Below are 6,742 nucleotides of genomic sequence, written 5' to 3'. Positions count from 1 at the left end.
GGCCCATTGATACAGCTGTGCCTTGTTGTTTAACCCACCTCTACTAATGAGCCTGTGGGTGCGTTGCTGTAAGGTTGTATGACTACCCTTGTTCCCAAGTGCAGGAGTGTCTGCAGGATTCATTTTCATAGCTAAAGTCTGTGTGTGAAAGAGAAGTTTGACACATCATCCACGGTTTTCAGAGCCCTGAGCTGCCTGTCTCTGCCCTGACCCCTTCCACAAAGCAGGCAAAAAAGAACAAAGACCTCTAGATCTACTTCTCTTTACTGAAGGACCCAGCTGGACATTTAGGTGTCTACCCCAGGTGGACATCTTTCTGCTACCATCACCCACAAGCACTCAGAACCAGGTTCCTCTTCTCCCTTTTCCTTTCAATATTGAACCAAATTTTAGATCAACTAAAAGATCAGTGGTTCAAGTCCACCATCCAGTCATGCTTCAGGAGAAAGATTACAACCCTGGAAACCCAATGGGGCAGTTCTACCATGTCCTACAGATTGGCAAATCCAACAGCAACAACCTCATTCTTTCGCCTCTTCCATCACTATCACGGAATTTTTGCTTAACCTCTTCTGGGCATACCACAGTCTTCCATTGAGGTCTCAAAACCTCAGTACACACACCCTCAGCCACCCGCACCCCTCCATCCAACACCCAACTCTTTGCTATTGTGAACAACGCTGTGATAAACATGGGTGTACATATATCTGTTTGGGTGGTGTTTATTGTTTCTTTGAGGAATATTCCCAATAGTGGAATTGCTGGGTCAAACGGTATTTCTATTTACAACTTTTTGAGAAAGCACCATAAATTCTTCCATAGTGGTTGCACCATTTTGCACTCCAACCAGCAGTGAAGAAAGGTTCCAGTTTCTCTGCAACCTCATCAGCATTTGATGTTTGCAGTTCTGTTAAATTTTGCTATTCTTACTGGAGTGAGAAGATATCTCATAGTTGCTTTGATTTGTATCTCTCTTAGAGCTTTTGACTGTGTGGATCACAACAAGCTATGGCTGACTCTGAGAAGAATGGGAATCCCAGAACATTTGATTGTGCTAATGCGAAACCTATACTTGAACCAAGAGGCAGTTGTCAGAACAGAGCAGGGAGACACTGGATCGTTCTAAATCAAGAAAGGGGTCCGTCAGGGATGTATTTTGTCTCCATACCTTTTCAATCTGTATGCAGAACAGATCATCTGAGATGCTGGGCTGTACAAGGAGGAATATGGCATCAGGATTGGTGGAAGACGCGTCAACAACCTGCATTATGCAGATGACACAACCCTGCTTGCTGAAACTGAGGAAGACCTGAAGCGCTTGCTGCAGAAGGTCGAGGACTGCAGTCTTCAATATGGATTGAAGCTCAATATCAAGAATATCAAAGATTCTCACCACTGGGCCAATTGACAGCATCAGTATGGATGGTGAAGAGATTGAGATAGTTAACAGTTTTCGTTTACTTGGTTCCACAGTCAACACTTTTAGTAACAGCAGCCAGGAAATCAGGAGATGAATTGCATTGGAAAAGTCAGCTGTGAGGGGACCTCTCAAGAGTACTGAAGTGCAATGATGTCAGGCTGGAGACTAAGGTGCGCCTGATCCAGGCTATAGTCTTTGCAATTAAGTGTCATGCATCAGAGAGTTGGACAGTGAATAGGGATGATAGAAAGAGAATTGACGACCTTTGAGTTGTGGTGCTGGAGAAGAGTGTTTAATATGCCATGGACTGTTAGGATAACAAACAGGTTTATCGTGGAGAGGGTGAAGCCAGAATGTTTCCTGGAGTCAAGGACTCTGAAGCTTCGTCTGACATACTTTGGGCGTGTTGCAAGGAGGGACTGGTCCTTGGAGAGGGACATCATGTTTGGGAAAGTGGAGGGACGGTACAGGAGAGGAAGACTCTCAATGAGATGGATCGATTCTGTGAGTAGAGTGGTGGGAATGAATGTGTTTAAGACAGCGAGGTTGGCACAGGATAGAACAGTGTTTAGGGCTCTTGTACATAGGGTCGCTATGAGTTGCAAATGACTTGATGGCATATAACAATAACAACAACAAGAGCTAGGGATTTTGAACATGTCTTCATGTGTTTGTGAGCCATCTGAATGTTTTCTTTGGTCAAGTGTTTGTTCATATCCTGTGCCCATTTTTCATTTGGGTTATTTACCTTTATCTTGAGTATTTTATAAATTCTAGATATAAGTCCCTTTTCAAACATGTCATTATCAAATATTTTTTCCCAATCTGTGGCTTTCATTTTTACCCTGTTGGATGTGACCTCTTTACTTCTGAGATGGGCCCACTCCTTTCTTAGAGTGTTCCCTTGCCTTGATAAGCTTTCCACTGTCTTAATAAACTTTCCTTTAATTGTCTTTAATTATCGTCCAGCCTGTGATCTATGTTTATTCTTCACTCTCATAACATTCCAGGAGTTGCTGGTACCCTACACCACACATCCATACCCTTCACTCCTACCAATTTGGCTTTCCCTTGGAGCCTCACCAGGGTTAACAGAACTGACTGTGCTCCCGCTAGTAGTCCTCATCTGGGAAGGGAGGGGAGTGTCTAGGATTAAGCCACCTGTTCCCCCTCGCTGACACTTGTCCTCTGTGTGTGCTCAGTGGATGCCCAGTGCCTCAGGCAGCTCAGACACACAAACACAGAAATGTGAACAAGAGATGAAGAGATAAACTCTGGCCTGGACTTTGAGCCCTAGGTAGGAAGCCTTCCTCCCACCTTTTCTAAGATGGAACTGTGGAGAGAAGCTCGGTTCTCTTTCAGTAGACTGATGTTAAGTCAACACCTTAGTAAAGAAAGGCAGATTTCTTGTCTTCTCACTCCTGAGATTTCCTTTTCTATTTGGGGTAAGGCCTGCTGGAAATCCCACTACAACTTTAGGAACTCGCCTCTCTCTCGGACTCTGGAAGTGTTTGCTCTGTGGAAGGAAGACTGGAATGATCCAAGCCTTCCAGCCAAGCTTTTGATCTCCACAGTCGCTCAGGCTCAGACTTTGTTTCCTGGCTTCAGCTCTAGACGGTGTAGAACTTAGCAGCTCTTCTCCAGAAGCCAGCATATGAGCCCTCAGAGCCATGTGACCATTCTGGAAAGGAGCTCTTGGCTATCAGGATAAAATCTGTCAAACAGAAACACGCTCCCAGTGTCTGTCAGAGCAGTCAGCCGGCCACTGCTGCAGTTACATCACAACACAGAGTCCACCTTTACTGAGGGCATGGAAGGGGATTTTGGCTTAGTTTCTTTCCCTTTCTTATAAAAATGTTCATTCAGTTTGTGGAAGCATTGTTTGTGGGAATAAGCAAGAGCCATAAAAGGTGTGAGCAGGGCTGAGTGGCCAACTGGGCATCTGCCTTTGCATAGTCACAGACCAGCAACCTAGACCTAGTTCAGACAAGGTCCGTCAGAGGAGGCTCAAAGAGCCAAATCAGGGAGTCACAGTGTGTGGTCTGTTGAATGGGCACACTTGCCAGGAATTTAAAGTTCCTAAGAGGGCATGTGTAAAGCAGTTGGATTAGAGAGGGTAGGTTCTCTTAATTTAGTTAAAAGTAGGGTGTAAACTGTAAAGTCCCCAATGAAAGACAGAACCCAGTTCAGGCCAAGAAAGACAGTTTATTGAGGAGAAACTGCAGGGCTGGTGTAGGAAGCCATCCTGAGTACATGCAGCTGCCACCCCTGTCCATCTCTGGGACTATTCCTACCTCTTAAATCAGCACCTGTAAATCAACACCTTGGGGCATGCCCCTCCCTCTCGTTTGTAAACTGATAACCTAGGGCTGGGTTCCCTGGCAGTCCGGCCTACTCCGCTGCCTATTTATAGCAGAATTCATCAAATAAATTTGGGCTTGATCAGGAATCTTAGTCTTGCCCCAATCTCTCGTGTCCCTGTTCCTTTTTTAATCCACACAGATTCCACTCTAGAACATGTATGAACCCGCAAGTCAGTTTCAACTGGCGGTTATAGGCTGGCTCCAAAGTAGAGACCAGCCCCTACTTAAAGAGGGGTTTTATATTGACTTAAAAGAAAATTGGTAAGGGGGATGTTTAGAGTTGTTTTTTGCAAGTTAGGGAAGTGAACTGGGGTCTCAGATTCCTGGGAAATGGAGGTAGAACAGTTTCGCATCCTTACAGCTGCCACTGCTTGTGGTTGGATCATCTCAGTGGCTATTCTGGGAAAGGAAGGGAGAGGAACTCCATAGCCCTAGCATTGTTGGTTTTCATTTTTGTTTTACTAACAATTCTGTGTCAGCTGACTGGTCACCTGGATATAGTCAACAATCAGCCGTGGGCCTGAAGCCTCTTGTTTAAGTCAATCAGGAGGGTGCAGTGTTAATTACATTTGAGAAGAACGTTCTAAGAATGTTCTTGAGAAGAATGTTCTAAGAGGTATAGCACTTGTCTGTCAGTTAGCTGTATTGAGATAACGTGGGTTTGTGATAGTTAATGCTGTGCCACTATTGTGTCCAATGCCATAATGGTCACCCATGGTGGACAGGGTTTGATAGGGCTCCCTGATTAAGACAGCGTTGGAAGCAGGATTGGCATCTACTTTTTAAACAACAGGCCTTTGGAAACTCTATGAACATTAGAAAAATATTATAGAACAGGGTTCAGATCTTTGTTCATGGGTTTGCTATGAGTTGTACTTAACTTGACGGCACTTAACAACAATAATAACAACAAGAGGGCAGGGACAGGAACCTCTGGTGACTTGGAGGTAAGAATCTGTGCTGCCAACTCACCAGTCTGGATCCACCAGCAGTTCCATGGGAGACAGATGAGCAGTCTCCTCCCATGTCACTTCCTGCCTCTGAAAACCCATTGGAGGGTCAGCTATGAGTCAGTTCTCACTGGATGTTACACAACAATAATAGAGGTGTGGGAGTCAGGGGCACCAACAACTTCAGAGGAAGAAAGATAGGTAGTCTTCTCCCTGGTAAATATTTACAGACTCAGAAACCTGTTGGAAGGGCCTACGAGTCAGAACCAACTCACTAAACCAACAGCATAAGGTTTGGTTTTTGGGTAATGAGGGTGGTGGTGAGTTGGGGAGGAAGTTTCAAGGAGATTAGGCAATATTCCCAGTGATATCTGGTACAGAAAAGACAGCAGAACATTTGCTGTTTACCTTACTTCAAGCAGCACTTGAGATGGCTTCACTTTGTGCAATTTTCCTTTTCTATGCCTGGAGGTTAGGAACCTCTCTAAAGTAGTCAAGAGCAACAGTGTCTCTCTGGAGACTTAAGGTCCACCTGATACAGGCCATGGTCTTTGCAATCATTTGTTATGCATCAGAGAGATGCTAGCCCCTCACTGTCCTCAGCTCTGTCCTGGGCAGGAGTGCTGACTGTCAGGCCCAGACCAAGCAGCTTGCTTGCTGTAGTTCCATAAACACAGTGTGGAAAGCAGCAACTTTCTAATTCCTATTTCCTTAACCTGTATCTGAGCAAAACCTCGTTCATCATCCTTTCTAAGCGCCTTTGAGCTGCTCAACCATAACCTACCCATTGAACCCCCTCTTTCCTTATCTTTCCCTCCTTAGATATTTACTCCGGGAACATGCAGACCACTGCATACCCAGACCCTGAAAATCTAGACCAGACAGCTAGATTCACCCCAGGAGATACCATCCTCATCAAATGATGTGCACCCAAACTTCTTCAACCACGCTAGGGCAGAAATTACAGTCATCCTGACTACCTCCACAGCAGTCATAGGTAACCCCCATTAACACCACCTTTCCCCAGGTCAAACTCTCACTGAGCAGATCTCCTACACCTCTCAAATGATGGGGCCCACTACACTTCGCCTCACTCAGATCCCAAGTCCTAAGTAGCTCTTCATATTGTTACTAATCGCTCCCTGCCTTTTTAAAATTCTTAACTTCATAGTGCAACAATGAGTGGAAGCCCAAAATCTCTGTAAATGTTTATGAAAATTAATAAAATATAATTATAGAAAAAAAAAATTCTTAACTTCACAGCATAAAAGAAATGACCAACTTAACTGTGAACCAGTTGCTACTACATCATCCATTTCCTCCCCTGGAGACCAACCCAATTTCACCCCTGTTCAGCAGGAAGTAGCAAGAATAAAGACACATTACCCTTTTTTTCACTAAAGAGACTGGAATGTCAGGCCCAGACCAAGGTCAAGTGGGAGAATAAAGGGATTCAAAGAACATGACATGTCAACAAAGGGAGTGAACAATGCCTCACGCACCTGGCTGAACCATCAAGCTCCCTTCCCTCCCTGAAGACCCCTGCTATAAAATCCTGCCCCACTCCAGCTGGGTGTGGTTTTCCCTGGTCTATCTCTTGCTCCAGACCAAGGAATTCCACTCGGGAGCCCCCTTAATGAAGCTGCTTTAAACTCTTTCTCTATGGTTCTTTCCTTGAGTCCTTGGCCTCCAGTGTGAAGACTTAACACTGACCCCTCGCCCTCTTCAGCTGCTCTGTGAAGGGTAATGGTGCTGACCTCTCGACCCCTCCTGTGAGGGGTACGAATGCTGACTTTAGCTCTCCTCAGTTCTGTGCTGGGCAGGGTGTTGACCCCTTGTCCTCCTCAGCTCTTAGAAGAGCAGGGTGCAGCTGAAGGAACGTTTGCACCCTTCGCCCCCAGCCGGCCACAGGTATCAGCCTTGGCTCCCCAGAACGCTCAGCGGTGACCTTCCTCCCAGCAGCGCCCGGGGAAAAGCGGACGTTTCTCGGATGATCCCGACCCCGCCTC

The 6,742-nt window shown here is 45.7% G+C and overlaps 1 pseudogene; it reads left to right on the top strand.

Moving 5' to 3' along the window:
* Positions 1-6,742, top strand: part of LOC102854461 — a 45,734-nt pseudogene that overhangs the window by 30,283 nt on the left and 8,709 nt on the right.

The sequence above is a fragment of the Elephantulus edwardii genome, unplaced genomic scaffold, assembly GCF_000299155.1.
Source record: "Elephantulus edwardii isolate Elephantulus edwardi_28Jun2011 unplaced genomic scaffold, EleEdw1.0 scaffold00161, whole genome shotgun sequence".
In the NCBI taxonomy this organism is placed as follows: domain Eukaryota; kingdom Metazoa; phylum Chordata; class Mammalia; order Macroscelidea; family Macroscelididae; genus Elephantulus; species Elephantulus edwardii.
This window is presented reverse-complemented; position numbering and strand designations above follow the sequence as displayed.